Source organism: Schistocerca serialis, chromosome 4 (assembly GCF_023864345.2).
Source record: "Schistocerca serialis cubense isolate TAMUIC-IGC-003099 chromosome 4, iqSchSeri2.2, whole genome shotgun sequence".
Lineage (NCBI taxonomy): Eukaryota > Metazoa > Arthropoda > Insecta > Orthoptera > Acrididae > Schistocerca > Schistocerca serialis.
This window is the reverse complement of record NC_064641.1, coordinates 818,050,914-818,072,461: the sequence shown is the minus strand read 5'-3', so window position 1 is coordinate 818,072,461 and position 21,548 is coordinate 818,050,914.

The following is a 21,548-nucleotide window of genomic DNA, read 5'->3' as shown; positions in this document are numbered from 1 at the left end:
CGCGACTTGCACCAAGGAAGAACAGCGTTCTGTTATTCGTTTTCTGTGTAGTGAAGGTGTGAAACCTATTGAAATTCACCGACGAATGGAAGTTCAGTCACAGCAGAAAGTCTATGAATGGAGTAGGAAGTTCGCAAATGGTGTGACTTCAATGGAAGATGCTCCTCGTCCAGGTCAGGCACAACGAGTTGTGACTCCATAGTACATTGCAGTAGTTGAAGCCATAGTGAAGGAAAACCGCCGAGTGACACTGAATGACATTGCAGCATGTTTACAGATTAGTCATGGGTCAGCACACCACACTGTGCATGATGTGCTCCTGTTTCACGAAGTGTCTGCAAGATGGGTGCCACGGCAGCTGACTCCTGAAATAAGAGAACGACGTGTTGATGCTTGTGAAGAACTTCTTCGGCGCTTTGAACGAGAAGGTGGTGGTTTCCTTGCAAGAATCGTTACTGGAGACGAAACCTGGGCTCACTTCCACAAACCGGAAACGAAGAAAGCGAGCAAGGAATGGTGCCATTCCTCATCACCAAAACCAAAGAAGTTTCGAACAGAACCATCAGCAGGGAAGGTTATGCTGACTCTCTTTTGGGACGAAAAAGGCGTCATTTTGGAGCATTACATGCCTAGAGGAACCACTGTCACCAGTACATCATACACAAATGTCCTAAAAAATCATCTGCGGCTTGCAATAAAATCAAAGCGACGTGGATTGCTGTCAGCAGGTGTCCTTTTGCAACATGACAATGCAAGAGCCAACACTGCCCTTACAACAGTTGCAGCAATCACAGACCTGCATTTTGAGTGTCTTTCTCATCCACCATACTCACCAGACCTTGCCCCAAGTGATTTCCATATGTTTGGACCACTCAAAGATGCAATGGGAGGATAGAAGCTCCGTTCTGATGAAGAGCTACTACCAAAAGAATATTTTTCTAAAGTAATTTATGCACTTTGTAAGCACTGGAGGACTTGCATTGAGCGTGGGGGAGATTATGTTGAAAAGTGATACAGCTTTGTACCACTTCTGCACAATAAATTATATTTTAAAAAATATTTAAGGTTTTCATTTGATTCAACTCCGTATGTGCGACGGAGTAATGCACCACGGCAGGAACTTCTTCTGTTTTTTAATGTACCAACTTTTTAAGAGGAGAATGCTACACATGGTACTAGAGCACCATGCGTTATATTTATATACTACAGTCGAGCGAACTATTAGTAAACTAAGTAACGAGTTGGAGGGATGCTTCCCACGACAGACAAGTAATGCCGACCAGAACACGCACACGGCCCGCATGCTCGTCAAGAAGCGGCTGGAACGCTGTGCAGGTATCGCGCCATTAACCTTGGCTTTAATAACGAGAGCGTGAACGGCTCAATACGCTGATCGGCGTGTCTCGCGAAAACAAGGCCGCCTCGTGACGCAACGACGGCGGAGGGAGGAGTTCTGGGAAACGCCGAAGACGTGTGTGCGGCCGACATCAGAAACAACAAGCTGAGGGCGAGGGACCGGTCTCGCTTTTTGCTCGCTCGCCAACCAGTCGGACGGCCACCGCAGTTAATCACCGCGGCCAGCTTACGTCAGCACGCGGTCGCTCTCGGCGCACCTGTCTGGGGAAGTCTTCCGAACAACTGCAAACGCATCGGCGGAGGTCTAGTTCTTTTTTGTCGCAGACACGCCTCGTCCGATGACGCGCGGATGCGTGGCGGGTTCTGCGACGAACGCAGGAAGGAAGAAGTTTGCGTCACTGAGAACGACGGGAAATCCCAGCGGTAAAGGATGCCGTCCGCGCTGAACCAGCGATACGAGGAAGGTAGATTATGCGGAGGAGTTATGTGAGACATGCAGGTAGGGAAAACTGAAAAGGAAATGTTATGGTACGGAAGGATGTTCAAAAAAACTGGACTTCATGAGAAATAAGGAAATTCTTTGCTGCGAGGGGAAGTGCGGAGAACGCTAACTCGAATAAGGGACGGGATGATACACTCATGCTCATAAATTAAGGATAATTGCAGAATGTGGTGCCACACAACGTAACACTACACAAAACTGGCGCTAATAGCATAGGCACATGGGGGAAAACACAAGACACGTATCTGTAAGTCCACGCTAGTGGTGATAAGTTGAGAAAAACGTCTCGAAAGACATGTGCTACAAAACGCCACTGTTTCCTGCGCATGTACCCCGACATCAGTATGGGATATTATCACCATGCACACGTACACAGGCCGCACAACGGGTTGGCATATTCTGCGTCAGGTGGTCGAGCAGCTGTTGGGGTGTAGCCTCCCATTCTTGCACCAGTGCCTGTCGGAGCTCCTGAAGTGTAATAGCGGTTTGAAAACGTGCAGCTATACGTCGACGGAGAGCATCCCAGACGTGCTCGATGGGGTCTAGGTCTGGATAACAAGCAGGCCACTCCATTCGCCTGATATATTCCGTTTCAAGGTACTCCTCCACGATGGCAGCTCGGTGGGGCCGTGCGTTATCATCCATCAGGAGGAAGTTGGGACCCACTGTACCCCTGAAAAGGCCCACGTACTGGTGCAAAATTACGTCCCGTTACACCTGACCTGTTACAGTTCCTCTGTCAAAGACATGCAGGGGTATACGTGGTGTACGTGCACCAAACATAATCCCACCCCACACCATTAAACCACGATCTCCATACAGGTCCATTTCAAGGACATTAAGGGGTTCTTATCTGGTTCCTGGTTCACGCCAGATAAAAACCCGGCGAGAATCACTGATCAGACTATACCTGGACTCGTCCGTGAACATAACCTGGGACCACTGTTCCAATGACCATGTACTGTGTTCTTGACACAAGGCTTTACGGGCTCTCCTGTGACCAGGGGTCAGTGGAATGCACCTTTCGGGTCTCCGGGTGAATAAACCATGTCTGTTCACTCGTCTGTAGACTGTGTGTCTGGAGACAACTGTTCCAGTGGCTGCGGTAAGGTCCCGAGCAAGGCTACCTGCAGTACTCCGTGGCTGTCTGCGGGCACTGATGGTGAGATATCGGTCTTCTTGTGGTGTTGTACACTGTGGACGTCCCAGTCTGTAGCGCCTAGACACGTTTCCTGTCTGCTGGAATCGTTGCCATAATCTTGAGATCACACTTTGTGGCACACGGAGGGCGTGTGCTACGACCGGCTGTGTGTGACCAGCCTCCAGTCGCCCTAGTATTCTACCCCTCATGACGTCATCAATATGTGTTCTTTAAGCAATTTTCAACATACACTCACCATTAACACGTCTGAAAAATCTGCACACTTACACGCTGCACCGTACTCTGACATGCACCAGCACACATCTGCGTATGCGGACTGCTGCCAGCGCCCGTGCGACGACCGCAGGTCAAATGCACCGCACGGTCATACCCCAAGGTGATTTAAAACCACAAACCGCCCACAAGAGCGTTGATTCGCCATGTATTAGCATTATCATTAATTTATGAGCATGAGTGTAGAACATGTCTGAAGACACCGGGAAATAACTAAAGGCAGCCGTAGCGGGGGGAAATCTGTAGAGGAAGGCAGACGCTCGAATATGTAAGAGTACAACCAGTAACTGAAGACGTTAAGTGCTGTTCTCTTGGCACAGGCCACGGAATTGTGGTGAGCTGCTTTTATAGCGAGAAGACAGATATAAAACGCAGGAAGGAATAGCGCATTGCGTCGAATGGCTGATTAGTAAGGATGTAAAACTTTCTATAGCCAAGATCGCATAAATATTTATTTTCGACAAACGGTTTCGACAGGCTTTGCTGTCATCTTGTGGTAATCAAACATTTTTGTTACAAAACGTGTTCACTATGAGTCCGAACTCATGCCAAGTTGTCATGTTATTGGGTTAAATGCTGCACTTTATGCAAAGGTTTGTCATAACTAAAACGTTTACAATCAAAAAACAATACGCTGCGCTCACAGATCATGCTATGTCTAAAAAACACAATGTACTATAGCACAATAGTTTGACATGTTGCATTCACTGATGAATCAACTTAGACGTCGTATATGGTACAACTCACTCTGTTGTACCGCAACGTCGTCTAAGGTGGTTCATAAATGAATGGAACATGCCAAGCCAACGTAATGTACATTTTAATGTTTGTTGCGTTTTTTTTTTTTTGACTCAATATAATCTTAAGATCATCCGTGAGCGCTACATATTTGGACACCGACATGTGCACAAGGTGCTTTGTTATTGTAACGCCTTAGTTATGCAAACCTTTGCATAATGTGCTACATTTTATCCATTAATGTGACAACTCGGTAGGCCGCACTGAACACGTTTTGTAGCACACATGCTTGATGACCAGAAGATGACGGAAAAGTCTGTCGAAACCTGTTGTCGATAATAAGTATTTATGTGATCCTGGCTGTAGAAAGTTTTTTACCAAGTAAAACAGATCGCTCCTGCTCGTTCCTCAACATGAGAAACTTCGATTAATAAGGAAGATGCAGGCTCTGAGTAGACTGGTATAAAACTGTACGTGACCAGCTACGATTGTGTTTAAGCATTACCTCCCAGATACCTCGAACTGTTTTCCTGCCTCTGTCGTCGACGAAGCAGCGATATTCAACCCTGAAAGTAATTAGTTTAAAAAGTGGCGGTGAAAGTGTTTCCATCACCCGAGTTTTACAAGTAGAAGACCATAAAAACATGCATGACGGAGGGAAGTTCGAAGTTTGTTAATGATTGTCCTCTCTGCCAAACGACTACGTTAAGCCGAGACGCCCCTTTCGTGCTGGTCGAGAGGACCTACGCCCTTTCCTTTCACTCCCTTCTGTCGCATTCGTCATTTAACTAACCGCGATGAGATCCAGAGGATCGTGCGATGTCGACCGACCGCTGTATTCTCCACTGCCATTTGACGTCACTCGGGTGCGGTATGAATGAATATGGGATCACAATACCGCACTCCCGGCAGTTGTCGGCTTTCCAAACCTTGGAGCCGCTACTCGTTGCTCAAGCAGTAGCTCAGTTGGCATGACGAGACTTAATGAACTCCGTTCCAGTTCTCCCTACAAGGAAAAATCCCTGGCAATAGCGGAGTTTAACACGGGTCGTCTAATGTATCTGGCATCTACTTTTCTCGTCGGCCGTTGTGGCCGAGCGGCTCTAGGCGCTTCAGTCGGGAACTGCGCTGCTGCTACGGTCGTAGGTTCGAATCCTGCCTCGGGCATGGATGTGTGTGATGTCCTTAGGTTAGTTCTAAATCCAGGGGACTGATCACCGCAGATGTTGTCCCATATTGCTCAGAGCCATTTTCTACTTTTTTCACGATTGGTTTTATGTACTTGTTCGCTTTTAGGTCGCTGCTCCAGACGGTTCTTACGAGGCATGTAACGATGATTACTGTCTGCAGAGTGAATTAATGCCAATAGTGTAACTGAACAGTAATGAGATTGGTAATGTAAAAAATTTCGACGATTGTTCTTTTCGCCTATTCATGTCCCACTACCAAGCGTCGAGTCTCTACAGATAAAGGTAATTTATCTGTAATAGAACCGTGGCACTGCAGTACCCAACACCGCCCTTGCTATTGATGATTGCTCTTTACTTCTGTAGTGATGTCATGGCTACCCACAAAAGATTTTCACGTCGCGGCTGAATACTAGACATTGGAGCGCGTGCATCTTAGGGTGACGGTTCTAATATTACACCGACTGACGCAACAAATCATTTATTACGTTTAGAAATAAGTCTCTTTCTTCGTCCTTCTTCTAAAAACATAAAGATAAAATCATTGAATAGGTTATCAATTAAGGTGCGACATCGGGCAGGATGTCAGTGAAAATTATGTACAACTGAGAGCACTTCTTATGTCAGTGCTAGATGGATCACTAGAAATGAACTGGTCACTAGTTGGTCAAAAATTTTATATTGACCCGTACGTACATGTATCGCCCATCTTCAGAATGTCAACTGCTCAACTGTGCGCTGATGGAGGATGTACGCAGGTGACGCCATATTTTATATGAAAGCATTTCCATTTGACGTTCTGAAGTTTAGCTGCGCCCGAATCGTGTCGATAAAAATTTCTTAACAACTAGCGCCAGTTCATTTCTAGCGACTCATTTAGCATTATAATTAGAAGTGCTCTCAATTTTAATTCATATGTTCCACAACGAAGCATTTGGAAACATGCCGTTTATAGAACAAATGTCTTACAAAAACTCCAACGGGTGGTACTCTTTGCGTCCGCTCAGTTCGACATCCACCAGAATAATACAAGTTATATCTCTGGCTGTACTTTTCATTTACTGTAAGACAACCGGCAGCAGATATAAAATTGACAAAGCAAGCGCCTAATCGATGGTAAAGATACCTGACGATAAAAATAAAGACGAAAACGCTACATAAAACCACGAAAATAACAGAAAGAGTTATGTCATAGTCGAGAGAGGTGCGATATATTACACATATTAGATCTATTCGGGGAAACATAGTCCATCTCCTGTTATAGAGAGTGAGATTGATGTGCACACACATAGTGCACTTCTTCTCAGACGATTGTTACTTTCTGTAAGACATCATGGATGTCTTGATAAATCTTGCACACTAAGCAAGTGCATCTCTCTGCGTCAGTGCCTCTGTGTAAGCTTTCAGAGTAAGAATGAAAGCAGTTTCTTGGAATATGACGAGATTCGGAAAGCCGTCTTCTTCATCAGACTTTAGATACCCGAAAAGGAGGTACGTCAAATAAATCGCAAGACACGGAAATATAATGAAATGTGTATATTCACTCTTGAGGTGGTTCTGAACTGACAGCTTGAATGTGGCATGTCCTTGTACCTTTCAAACTAACAATTCGCTGTTATCGTTTCCTCTCTTTGCCCAGTCAGATATTTCTACGTGTCCAATGCCCTTAGACACGAGACGTAAAACCCTCGTTTCTTTTCATTCCTTCAAATACAGCTGTTCAGGAAACGTTATTAGATTATTAACAGAATCTTCCGTCGGTTCATGATAGAACATTATAATAATAAATGAAAAGCACCAGTTTGCTTTTGTTCTACAATATTACTTTTATTGCTAACCGGTTTTCGGCTTACAAGGCCATCTTCGGACATTTAAAGCTGTAAATGTCTGAAGATGGCCTTGTAAGCCGAAAACCGGTTAGCAATAAAAGTAATATTGTAGAACAAAAGCAAACTGGTGCTTTTCATTTATTATTAAAAGGTTATTACCTGAATAAACAAGTTTAAGTCTGGTCTGTAGTTTGTGTATGCAATGATGACTATCCGCCTCTTTAGCTGAATGGTCAGCATCACGCCTTCTCTCATGCATCTTGCAAAATTACCATGACAGAATAATTAAAGAAACTGGAAGTAATGAGGAGGCTCACCGACATTCTTTCTGTGGTATCGTCCAAGGAACGCGGTGCTACACCAAAAACCGGCAACACAGATCGATACCACAGACTTTAGTGAGGGGTAGCTGCAATCAGCAACAACCAATGGGAGGCTCTCAGGAAGACCACGACTCCCTCTCAGCGTAGCAGCGCCCTCGCTCTGAGGTCAATATAGTGTCGAGCATGTAAGAGCTCAGCCCAGTTCGTGACCCCATCTGAAGGAGCCAGCACAACAGTGTAGGACCAACGAGTTATTAAAGGTTCCCATGAACGTGTGCTATAGTAATTGTTCCTCAGGAGAACAGTATATTAATTATTGCACCTATTGATACTTTGCTAGACAATGGCATATGTCAAAGTTAAATAAATCTTTTATTCAGTGGTTTGTTGATTTGGGAGATGGAACCAAACAGCGAGGTCCTCGAACCCATCGGGTTAGGGAAGGATGGGGAAGGAGATCGGCCGTGCCCTTTCAAAGGAACCATCCCGGCATTTGCCCGAAGCGATGTAGGGAAATCACGGAAACCCTAAATCAGGATGTTCGGACGCGGGTTTGAACCGTCGTCCTCCCGAATGCGAGTCCAGTGTGCTAACCACTGCGCCACCTCGCTCGATTTTTATTCATTAATGTAATAAAGTGTAGTAATATTTCATTAGTAACACTTCGTATGTGCGGCCTCACCGAGCAATCAAATATCCCACAGTTGTGGCCGGACGAAATAGTTTCGTCTGTTGTTGTTGTGGTCTTCAGTTCTGAGACTGGTTTGATGCAGCTCTCCATGCTACTCTATCCTGTGCAAGCTGCTACATCTCCGAGCACGTGCTGCAGCCTACATCCTTCTGAATCTGTTTAGTGTATTCCTATCTTGGTCTCCCTCTACGATTTTTACCCTCCACGCTGCCCTCCAAAACTAAATTGGTGATCCCTTGATGCCTCAGAACATGTCCTAACAACCGATCCCTTCTTCTAGTCAAGTTGTGCCACAAACTCCACTTCTCCTCAATTCTATTCAATATCTCCTCATTAGTTATGTCATCTGCCCATCTAATCTTCAACATTCTTCTGTAGCACTACATTTCGAAAGCTTCTATTCTCTTCTTGTCCAAACTATTTATCGTCCATGTTTCACTTCCATAGATGGCCACACAGTTTCGTCCAGTCACAACAAATTCCTTCCACAAGCAAATCACATAAATAAAAGGGGGGAAACGATAGCGGTACCCTTGCAGGGTATCGACGAATCGGCTCACAGTGCCAAGCTTTACAGATATGTATGAGAATCCAAACCGCTGGGCAATTTCATATTTCTTCAGAATCAAAGAGTGCCGGCAGAGATAATAACGACGCCTTTGTGTAAGAAAAAAAAAATGCCAGGACCATCTTGCAATCGAATCAATACTGTTGTTGAGTTAGCAACAAATAGCTCTGGATACGCATTCACGCTGTGGAAATTACAAACACACCCGCCACGGGACTCAAAAAATGGTTCAAATGGCTCTGAGCACTATGGGACTCAACTGCTGTGGTCATCAGTCCCCTATAACTTAGAACTACTTAAACCTAACTAACCTAAGGACATCACACACATCCATGCCCGAGGCAGGATTCGAACCTGCGACCGTAGCAGTCGCACGGTTCCGGACTGCGCGCCTCGAACTGCGAGACCACCGCGGCCGGCCACGGGACTCACGGTGCAGACAATATGTTACGGCGTTAGTGACGCGAGGAGACGTACGACTGTCTGAGCTGGTAGAATGCAGTGTCACCTAGGTGGGAGAACAGCCGTGGCGCGCCTACGCGCTACATACCTAGAGCTGGCTGAAAAACTAGACTGTCGCGCTGTCTGCGACGCCGATACTGGCTACTGTTCTAAGAAAGGTGACGTCAAGATCGCTAGGGTATCACTGCACACCGGTACATTGTCGTAACGGTTGACGAGCAAAAAAGAGGTCCTTTTACAACAGCTTCGTTGACGATCACTTCGTTCCTAAGAAGAGAGGATGTGCATGCGGGTTTGCAATTAAACAACTGTAATAGCTAAAAACTCCCGGAACTTCGACTGTCTTATAAGTTTCACAGTCTAAAGTCGAAGTGTGCACTGCCTTTCATTAATATTTCACTTTGTATTATAATTTACGAACACAGTTTTGCAGACCATAGCTATGAGAGGGTATTTTTCAGTCGCTTCAGACTACATTCCAGAAGTAATTCTTTCTATTATGATTATTTTCTTTTCTTTTATTCCCTTACTGCGATCTATCAACGGGTCTGTGGACTCGCGAATCATGGCTGCAGTAGGCACGGTTAGTCTCTGAAAGTGTGCCTTTGCCTGGTTGCAATGTTACCGGTCACGCCGAAAGCCTATCGATGTGCGCTCTGCCTCACTGACAAGTGTCCTGTGTTCAACGTAGCTTGTAATTAATGTCTATTTCCGACAATCGTAGTTTTCACGCTACTTTAAGCGGATTCCCACATGCAACAAAAGTGACGCCACTTGGCCGCCATTCGACTGCCGCATGAAGTTGCGTGTGGAAACACCTCCCCAAATTCTTGTGGCGTCCCACGAGTGACGCCACTTCTAGCCATGCCACAAAAGTTCAACTCGTCCCAACTTTCGGACACCGCTTTGCTTTCCCCAGCACCGATTAGCATCTTTCGACTGCCATGTCGTGGCTGAATTTCGAAGCACCACCGCAATGTTTTGATTTTCGTTTTAACAGTTTTACTGTCTGCGTGTTTCGCAAGAATCTACCTGAAGATGCCTAAAAAGTGTTTGTTAGTAAGAATTGTACTGTTTATTGAACAATTCGAGGAACGATGTTGTTTATGGAAACCCAAAAACGAGTTCTACAAAGAAAATTACAAAATATCGCTTGAAATTGTGGACAGATGTCGGAAAACGTCGACATTTGCGGTTTACGCATTGCAAAAATTAAAACAATAAGCATTCAGAACGCCTACATCACGGACACAACAGGGTGTTAAAATTTTATAATACTGGTTTGTCTACAGGTCCACCTGGCACACAAAAAGACTGATTTGTGAAAATTATGCGGCAGCTGATTAGATGGAAATGAAGTAAATCATAGTCTGCTTAAAAAACATACTACTTTCTTTCATAAGTATTTAGAAAAAAAATTCCTTCATTTTCTTTAAAATACAAGCGAGTAGTTGTGAACGTTTTAATAAAAATAATGCTATTGCAGTGTCAATACAAAAAATTGGTCATTTTATGCTGGATTGTAATCTATAATGACAAAATTATGTGTATTATGTTTTCATTATGTATGGTCGATAGTATACAAATCTGAGACCACGATATGTGTGTCTTTACTGTAAACATGACGACGTGATGTGTAGTTTTAACAGCAACTTAATATCAACTTTCTACATTCAAGGTTTGGATGTTGCAGTTATGAGCAAAATGGCTCTGAGCACTATGGGACTCAACTGCTGTGGTCATAAGTCCCCTAGAACTTAGAACTACTTAAACCTAACTAACCTAAGGACAGCACACAACACCCAGCCATCACGAGGCAGAGAAAATCCCTGACCCCGCCGGGAATCGAACCCGGCAGTTATGAGCAAGTAATGGTTAATTTACACGGGGAAAGTATATGAGGTTTCTATTATTCGATGCACAGACAACATTTGTGTGTGAATCAGTAAATATTATAGGGTAATTAGTGAAAAGCATTTTGTAGTTTTACTACAGCTCCCTTAATTCGACGAATGGTGAAAATTAATCCAATAGTGGCAGCATGTCCAGATTCTAGTACTGGCAATTTGAATGCTCTTAAAGTCTTGCCCGGTGAATTTGAGAAAGGAAGTAACAAGGTTTCTGGGGGCAGTATAGTTTCAGCTTGAGTGTAGCTTTTAATAAAGGAAATAAACGATATTGCAGCGTCTTCTAGTGCATTTGTACGAAGCATAACTCAAATACTCCAAAATTCGGTATAGAATAACTTTAATATTTCATTTTATTTCTAATGTGAGATGCAAGAGTAAAAATATGTAAAAATATTAGCTTTTAAATGAGTCTTTAGAGCATAGTAAACATCCTACAGTAGCCCTGAAAGTATACTTTCGAGAAAACGGTGTAAATATTGGAAAGACGACAGGTAATCACCAAATATCAAATATCTAGCGTCACTTCCAGTTTCACTCGAGGGAGGACTGTATCTCTAATGTGAGTATCAGAATTTTTGTTACAGGTGAAGTCGCAGCTCTACGCGCACTCGAAATTGGCTTTTGTCGTTCGAAAGGCAATCAGGAATGGGTCTAGGTTTACGAGTGCTACGTCCATTATTAGTTTGAAGTCATTGTGTTATTCATGCTTACAACATTTATGTTTTCTATTCTTCTTATTGGACTCTTGACTCAATTCTAATGTCATAACCAGAATGGCAACACCAATGTCGATACGAATAATCGCAGCTGACGCTATACTGGAAAACAGTGCCACTAAATTTTTGCAGTGAGATAACACCAGCGCATGGCGCCACTGCAGAGTCATCCGTGAAGGCACTTGCTGTGGCGGCACGTTTGTTGCACATGGAGACCCAGCTTTATTTTCCAAAGGTTAGTCGTGAAATCTGAGAACTGATATACGTAAATAAGAAAATATTCTGCAGCCAAGATCGCTTCATATCTTATTTCATTTCGGAATGACCGGATTTGACAGAATCTTGCTTTTATCATCGGATCTTCGGAAAAATGTTGTTAAGAGCGTATGTTATCGTCGGATCTTCGGAAAACTGTTGTTAACAGTGTATGTATATCTATATACATATACGTGGCGTCTGTTGTTTCGGACACGTTCGAAGTTGCGATAACCACTGTGTCTGGATGGTGCAGTGGTCAGCACATCTCACTAATAAGCAGGAGACTGGGGTTCGAATCCTTTCCCTATCGATTAAATCAATGTCCGCTCGCAGCCAAAAGCGGTAATTCCTTTGAATATGTATATCTTACAACGTACCGGGTGATCAAAAAGTCAGTATACATTTGAAAACTGAAGTAATCACGGAATAATGTAGATAGGGAGGTAGAAATTGACACACATGCTTGGAATGACATGGGGTTTAATTAGAACCAAAAAAATACAAAAGTTCAAAAAATGTCCGACAGATGGCGCTTCATCTGATCAGAATAGCAATAATTAGCATAACAAAGTAAGACAAAGCTAAGATGATGTTCTTTACAGGAAATGCTCAACATGTCCACCATCACTCCTCAACAATAATGTTGTGAACAGCACTGTAAAGCATGTCCGGAGTTATGGTGAGGCATTGGCGTCGGATGTTGTTTTTCAGTATCCCTAGAGATGTCGGTCGATCACGATCCACTTGCGACTTCAGGTAACCCCAAAGCCAATAATTGAACGGACTGAGGTCTGGGGACCTGGGAGGTCAAGCATGACGAAAGTGGCAGCTGAGCACACGATCATCACCAAACGACGCGCGCAAGAGATCTTTTACACATCTAACAATACTTTTTTTTGGTTCTAATAAAAGCCCATGTCATTCCAAGCATGTGTGTCAATTTTTACCTCTCTATCTACATTATTCCGTGGTTTATTAAGTTTTCAATTTATACTGACTTTTTTATCACCCGGTATATACATATACGTGGTGTCTGTTGTTTCAGACACGTTCGAAGTTGCGATGACCACTGTGTCTGGATGGTGCAGTGGTCAGCACATCTCACTAGTAAACAGGAGACCGGAGTCCGAATACTGGTCCGGCACAAATTTTCTACGTTCCCCAGCCAATAGCTGTAATTCCTTAGAATATGTTCTGGTGTCATCGCCAGACACCACACTTGCTAGGTGGTAGCCTTTAAATCGCCCGCGGTCCGTTAGTATACGTCGGACCCGCGTGTCGCCACTATCAGTGATTACAAAAAAATGGTTCAAATGGCTCTGAGCACTATGGGACTTAACATCTATGGTCATCAGTCCCCTAGAACTTAGAACTACTTAAACCTAACTAACCTAAGAACAGCACACAACACCCAGCCATCACGAGGCAGAGAAAATCCCTGACCCCGCCGGGAATCGAACCCGGGAACCCGGGCGTGGGAAGCGAGAACGCTACCGCACGACCACGAGATGCGGGCTCAGTGATTACAGACCGAGCGCCGCCACACGGCAGGTCTAATCTAAAGAGACTCCATAGCACTCGCCCAGTTGTACAGCCGACTTTGCTAGTGATGGTTCACTGTCTACTTACGCTCTCATTTGCAGAGACGATAGTTTAGCATAGCCTTCAGCTACGTCATTTGCTACGACCTAGCAAGGCGCCATATTCAGTAATTAGAGTGAATTCTGAACAGACAATATTGTGAATAATGTACCGTCAAGAACGACGTTCATCTTTAATGGATTAAAGTTAAGTATCAAACTAATTACGTCCGATTTCTGAATTATCATTCCTTGTCATATTCCAGACCTCACGTCAGTATAGTTCTTCTCTCCTCACGCCAGCCTGCGTGAGCTATAACGCGTACATTTCAGCCTCCTCTAGTAACACGGTGTTGGCTCTTCTGCCAACACAACATATGTATATCTTACAATGTATATTTTATAAGTTCTTTTTATGTGTTTTTCTAAATGCAACTTGATGTCGTTTTCTGCGAGTGGAAAACGTTCTCACTGTAGTGGTGGCATGTAAGCATGTTAATGACATATTTCCGAAGATCCGATGATGACAGCAAGACTCTGTCGAAACCGGTCGTTGTGAAATAAAACAAACACCAAGCGATCTTGGCTGTAGAAGATTTTCCCATTCATTTATGGACATGTGTAACCTATACGGTACATATAAAATTATAAATTATTCCACTAGAATATCTTTTTTGTGTGTGTTTGTCGTGACCCTCTTCCGTGCCTGACTGTGGCGGTGTGCGGATATTTGCCAAGCCGGACATTTGCCACGATTTTACCTGCTCCGAAGGGTTGGGTCCCTTGTCTCCCCCTCCTCCTCCTCATTGCCTCATGATGTTCTTTACAGGAAATTCTCAATATGTCCACCATCATTCCTCAACAATAGCTGTAGTCGAGGAATAATGTTGTGAACAGCACTGTAAAGCATGTCCGGAGTTATGGTTTAGAACAATTACGGAAGTTGTTTCCTATTTACTATAGGGTCTGAAAATGTTTTTTTGTCAACATACGGACGGTAGATTGAAGTCAATGCCAACTATAATTGTATGAGTAGCGTACCTATTTGTGATGAGACTCAAGTTTTCTTTGAACTGTTCAGCAAATGTTTCATCTGAGACCGGGGGTCGGTAAAAGGAGCCAGTTATTAATTTATTCCGGTTGTCGAATATAACCTCTGCCCATACTAAGTCACAAGAACTATCTGCTTCAATGTCGCTTGTGAGCTGAATCAGACATTACAATATTTTTCCTTAAGTTGTGCTTCTTGTTTCTGTTGTAGTGCAGATCATTACAATTGCGGCTTTTCCCTCCAAAACATAGGATGCTTTCTCTGTGACCCTGTAAATACCAGTGCTAAACAATGTAGAACAACAACGTACGTTACAAGCATAGCATTCTGTATTGCTTCATTTCCTTATTCTTAACATTTTAAAATTGTACGTCGACTTTAGATGACATGTCAATCATATATGTTCGTATCTCTATTTAGTGAACGTATTTTCAGTCATGTTTTGAACATTGTCCCGCTACACTTCATTAACTAATGTTTCACCGCAAGGGATATCGGATTAACATCCACATTCCCACTTCTTCTTTCCTTATTGTCTTTTGGGCATGCAGTTGTAGTAACTAAAGTAGGTACAAATGCAGTGATCAAAAAGAAATGATTAGCGTACATTCGCATTCTCTTTACAGCGTTCCCTTCTTGTTGCTCCCCTGCCGATGGACTGTTTCTATCGCGATCAGTAAGCGTGAAAGGAAGCTACCGTACAGAGAGAGGGATCTATATTTATACTTGGCAGAACTAATTACATACTGACATAATCGTAGGTATTGCTTTCGTTTCCCAAAAGTTATAAATATTTCGATTTCGGAAAAGATGGTTCAAATGGCTCTGAGCACTATGGGACTCAACTGCTGAGGTCATTAGTCCCCTAGAACTTAGAACTAGTTAAACCTAACTAACATAAGGACATCACAAACATCCATGCCCGAGGCAGGATTCGAACCTGCGACCGTAGCGGTCTTGCGCCTTTAACCGCACGGCCACTTCGGCCGGCTCGGAAAAGAAGCTCTGTATTTCGCCAAGATGTCGAAGAAGAAGGTCCCTTGCGTACTGGTTGTATCGAGTAAGATGTGGAGACGGCGGTTTGAAGACGGACAGAACAAGTACGAGGAAGGGTGTCCCTTACCTGAGGGATCGCTACTCAAACTAACTGGCGAAGTGGCAAGTGTGGCAAATGTCCCGCGTGGCAAATGTCCGGCATTCGACTGTGGCACGTTAAAAGCGGGCCTACCGCAAGTAATATTTGCAGGGATGAGAGGGAGTACCAAATTGCGACACTTCCCCGTCCCTCCAGAACCGAACCTGGACCGGCTCCTGCTGTATGACTGACGGCCCGACAAGCCGAGTGGAAGATAAGAATCGCCGGCCCGGCAGCGGAACCTTGTGAGCGAGACAAGCGGGCGGAACGGGCTGCGAAATCGGCCGTACCTGCGGCCACTTTCACTGGGAGCGCACAGTGGCTGCAGCAGAACCTGTTGCGCGCGCCGCGCCGCCAGGGGAGGCAGAGCCGGCCGGCCGCAGGTGATGGCGAGCGCTCTGCGGGCCCTTGAACTCGGCAACATCCGGCCGGCCGAGGAATGCGCAGCGCCACACACACACACACACACACACACACACACACAGGCCGCCGCGGCCGGCCCTCCCCCGCTTCTTTGCGGTAGGTCACGCGGCCGCCGCCGCAGCCGACACTCCGCTCTGGCCGTCGCTGGCTGCGCTGTACGACCGTGTGTTGCCTTGCAGTCACACCGTCTGGCCTTGCCGTCCAATACGATAAGTGGGAGACAACGCACGGACCGAGTTACACAGCGCAATACAATGATAGGCAGGTCGTCATCGAGCAACAGTTCCAGTTTCCCCAAGTATTGAGTCCGCGGCTCGTGGTCTTGCGGTAGCGTTCTCGCTTCCCGCGCACGGGGTCCCGGGTTCGATTCCCGGCGTAGTCAGGGATTTTCTCTGCCTCGAGATGAATGGGTGTTGTGTGTCGAAACTGCCGGGCCGGTAGCTCAGCGTGTTCGGTCAGAGAGCTGGTTGGCCTTTGTAATAATAAACTGAGTGAAACGATGAACAACGAACTTGAATGGATGTCACGTGACGTCCGCAACGACCAATTACAACGATCAACAACGTACAAAATGCAAAAAACAGTCAGGTCTCCTCCATATCCTTCTATCAAGGTACGTCCAATTGCTCACGACATCGTCCAATATTCTTCCTCCCATAGCAATGTCGGCTAGAGCTACCCAGAATACGTAGACGCAAGTAGTTTGAGCACATATTAAACGCGGAACCAACGAGAGCAGCCAATGCAGATCTGGAGAGAGAGGTTGAAGAGACTCGGCGGATAGAAAGACCAACAACACGCTGGATGGACATCATTATTATTAGCGAATTCTCCAAATAAATGGAAGACGTTAAGCAAATAGCTCAGTTAATGTTTTTTTAGGTTCTTCTTGTTACAGTAGGCTTTCATTCTTTCCGAGAAGGCTCGTTCTTCCAATCACTTTAGTCTCCACTGATTTTGTTTCGGCTGCTCTAACGTAATATTGTAATTCTGTCAGAGACAGCAAAGGACTTAGAAGAGCAGGTGAACGGAATGGATAGTGTCTTGAAAGGAGGATATAAGATGAACATCAACAAAAGCAAAACGAGGATAATGGAATGTAGTCGAATTAAGTCGGGCGATGCTGAGGGAATTAGATTCGGAAATGAGACACTTAAAGTAGTAAAGGAGTTTAGCTATTTGGGGAGCAAAATAACTGATGATGGTCGAAGTAGAGAGAATATAAAATGTAGACTGGCAATGGCACGGGAAGCGTTTCTGAGAAGAGAAATTTGTTAACATTGCGTAAACATGTATGGAAGTGAAACATGGACGATAAATAGTTTCGACAAGAAGAGAATAGTAGCTTTCGAAATGTGGTGGGTGCTACAGAAGAATGCTGAAGATTAGATGGGCAGATGACATAACTAATGAGGAGATATTGAATAGAATTGAGGAGAAGTGGAGTTTGTGGCACAACTTGACTAGAAGAAGGGATCGGTTGGTAGGACATGTTCTGAGGCATCAAGGGATAACCAATTTAGTATTGGAGGGCAGCGTGGAGGGTAAAAATCGTAGAGGGAGACCAATACATGAATACACTAAACAGATTCAGAAGGATGTATGTTGCAGTAGGTACTGGGAGATGAAGCAGCTTGCACAGGATAGAGTAGCATGGAGAGCTGCATCAAACCAGTCTCAGGACTGAAGACCACAACAACAGCAACAACGTAACTTCGCAATTATCTCTGTCTTTCTAAAACGCCAGTTGCTCTTATGTTAGCGTTGTTGAGGTCCTCTCGAATTTCTTTCAGCCAAGGTGTTGAGTTCTTAAGTGTTGTCATTTTTGTCAGTCGCGTTTCTGTGACCAGATGACCAAACAATTTCATCCGTCTTTTCTTAATACCAGTTTCGATGTTTGAAAACTTTTCCGTTGTTTTGACTGGTTGTAGCCTGTAACCGCATGGGTATATCTTCCTCCTAAAATTTTCCTAACGATTTTTCTCTTTTCTTTTCTGATTTCTTCAAGTTTGTTTTTTCTGTTTACCGTCAGTGTTTCGTTTGCATAGAGGACTGTGGTTTTATGACAGTATTGTAGTGCCAAATTTTTGTCTGTCATGACATGGATTTTTTGTTGGAGGAGTTATGGCCTAACCCTAATGCTTTTTTGACTTTTTTGCAGACGATATTGCTGTGAGATTTTTTCAAGGCCTGTTGGTATTAAACTACGAGGCTCTGTTGATATTATCGTGGTTTTTTTCTCAGACTCGTGATTTCTGTCTTTGAACATAAGAATACAGTTATTTATTATTTTGCGACGGGAAATGGATACGACTTATGTTAAAGTATATGACAAAAGTGTTCACAGACCCAATTTTAGTGCCATACGCGTTTCGCCTTTATTTTGTGCAAGGCATCATCAGTGGCAGGTTGCGTGGACAATTTCTTACATATTATGCTCCTGTTGCATTTTTGGTATTGTTCTTCTTCTTATGAATGCCAATTTGCAGTTTTTTCCCCACATACCACAGCACTATCAACTGAACGCTTGTTTACGCGTATGGCACTAAAATTGTGTTTCATTCAGTTGCTATCAGACGGTCCATAAGTAAAAATTATCAATATACCGTTATATTACACGCAACTGAGGAAGACAGGACCAAAAACGTTGAAGATGTTCACAGATCCAGTTGCTACCTAAAAACAAGTGGCCTTTGGTACTAATAAGTGGCTTAGATTAGAGGCTCATTTTCGGAGCTCTGACATATTATCGATGTACGCCTCTGTAGCGTCTTATATTGTCTTCAATACTAAACTGAAGCACTAGCGATGAAGTTGTGTCTCGAGATGCACTCAAACGGAAGTCTTGGTGAAGGAAACCACAGTGGCTCCTAAAATTAAATAGAAATGTATGTTCTTCTTGTTCTTTAGCCAGGCGATAAGCAAGACTACTTTTCAACTACGACCCACGCAGCAGTCGGATATGAAAGCCTTTGTAAAAGTATTATATTACTGAACAATGTGACGTGGAATCACGCGCGAATATGCTGCAAAGGCGAAAAGGCCAGTGCATCAGCGTGAGACGAAATACTCAACGAGTCTCCGTTTTCTTAAGCTCATTTCACAGAATCTGTGAGGAACAGGGTTTACTTACTTTCAATACCAATTAAAAGTATATAGAAAATAGAATTTTGTTAAGTCCGACACATCGAGGATGATATTTGCACAGGAGTCCATCAAACAACGTATATTCACCGATATTATGGATTTGTTGTTGTAATCTTCAGTTCGAAGACTGGTTTCATGGAGCTCACCACGCTAGTCTATCCTGTATACAAATCTCTTAATCTCAGCGCAACTACTCCAGTCTACAGCCATTGGTTAAAGTAAAGCCTTGCTCTTCCTCCACACTTTTTACGCACAGCACTTTATTCCCTCTATTAAGCTCACTATTTCTCATCTGTCCGAAGATTAGCACTTTGATGCAATCCTGTGCAAGTATCTTCATCTCAGCAGCACACATCCATCTGAACTCGCTTACAAAATATGTTGTCTTTTCTTTGTTGTTGGGCCTCGTTTGCAAAGTACACGAGGTGGGAGTGGATCTGCACAACATGAAAACGAAAATATATTCAGTGCCAATGAAGCGCAGTGTGCAAATCGAACACCTACGTGTAAAAGCACATTAGGAATGATGCAGGGGAAAAAATAAAAATCTCTGATAACTGAAGATGCTTTGAAATAAAGCGAAACGCTTACTATCTGAATAAAGCTTTTGTTACAGTTGCAAAAGACGATGTATTCATGTCGTCTGCTTTGTTTTCTGGCCTCTTTTTCTCATGATCGTTGTACAAGATTCTATTACACAAAATTGTAAAAGAAAAACCATATTGTTACAGTGAGCACTGAAGATGCTTCAGAATACAGATAACCGCGTCTGGTATTAGTAAGATGGCAATTAACTTATACAACTTGACGACGTATTACCTATATTATTTACTTACTGTACTCAAATCTTCGTCTCCCTCTACTGTTTTTGTCCCCGATACTTCCCTACATTAGCCGGCCGCAGTGGCCGTGCGGTTCTAGGCGCTGCAGTCCGGAACAGCGGGACTGCTGCGGTCGCAGGTTCGAGTCCTGCTTCGGGCATGGATGTGTGTGATGTCCTTAGGTTAGTTAGGTTTAAGTAGTTCTAAGTTCTAGGGGACTGATGACCTAAGATGTAAAGTCCCATAGTGCTCAGAGCCCTTTCTTCCCTCCATTATCGATATCAGTGTCTTTGATGTCGCAGGATGTGTCCTGTCAGTCGAATAACGTGTCGAAATGTCTTTTGGCGATTGCTCAAGAAAAACTCTGTAGTCAACAGAATGTGTCGTTTAACATTTATCTGCCTTAAGTTCGCAAAGAAATTCGCTGCGGTTGCCGTAAAAAACGAGAACCTACAATGATATAGTTTACGAGGGTTTTAGCTACTACTATTTCTGTTGCACTAACGTTTCTAGAGTCTATGCAAGTAAGAGCGTGGCGAAGAAATAAGAATGTGATTGACCACTTGTCGACTGTCATTAGGAAAACAAAAAAGAATATACGACATCAAAACCCACACACATACACACACACACACACACACACACACACACACACACACACACAGCCTGTGTCTGAAGAAGAGACACGGAGAGTTTTTACAACGGAAAACTGAACATCGACAACCGCGGGGAAAGCTCGAGACGCGAACACGGATGCGCTAATCGAAACGGCGTGGAAGCAACTCTCTAATTGTTGCGGTACTCACGGGCAGCCAGTGGCGCAACCGGCACGCCGTCGTGGCGAGCAGAGGAAGTTGTCAGCTTCCCTGAGGACGAGCGTCTGCGGCAGCAACGAAACAACTCCAGCGAACTGGCGCGACAAAGTGCGTGCGACAATCACCGATCCGCTCTCGTCGACTTCTCCGGTTGTACTGACAGCCGGACCGGCTAGCCTGTGCTGCGAATGGGCAAGTCGGTCGTGGAGGGGACCGGTGGGAGGAGAGTGGGGGTGGGTGGAGAGGGGGGGGGGGACGCCGGCCACGTGGTGGTAGGGACTCGACGCACGGCAGGGCGCGCCGGCTCCATTCATAGAGCGGCCGGGCGGCGGCGACAGGCGTGCTGCCCGCAGTGTTGTGCCGCTCTGCTCACACATGGCTCAACTACTTACGCGCTCTTCTGGGAAGGCGCGTGCTGCGAAACCAGTCGACAGATGGCCTCGCCCACGAGACACAACGGCGGGTCGCGACGCGCTATCTTACTCGGGACGGTGCTCCCAAACAGTGCACGCCGAACACTGCTGACAGTTTTTCATCAGTGTTGTCATAGTTTCCATAGTTGCTGTAAAATTACTTAAATTATTTCAACGAAAATGATACT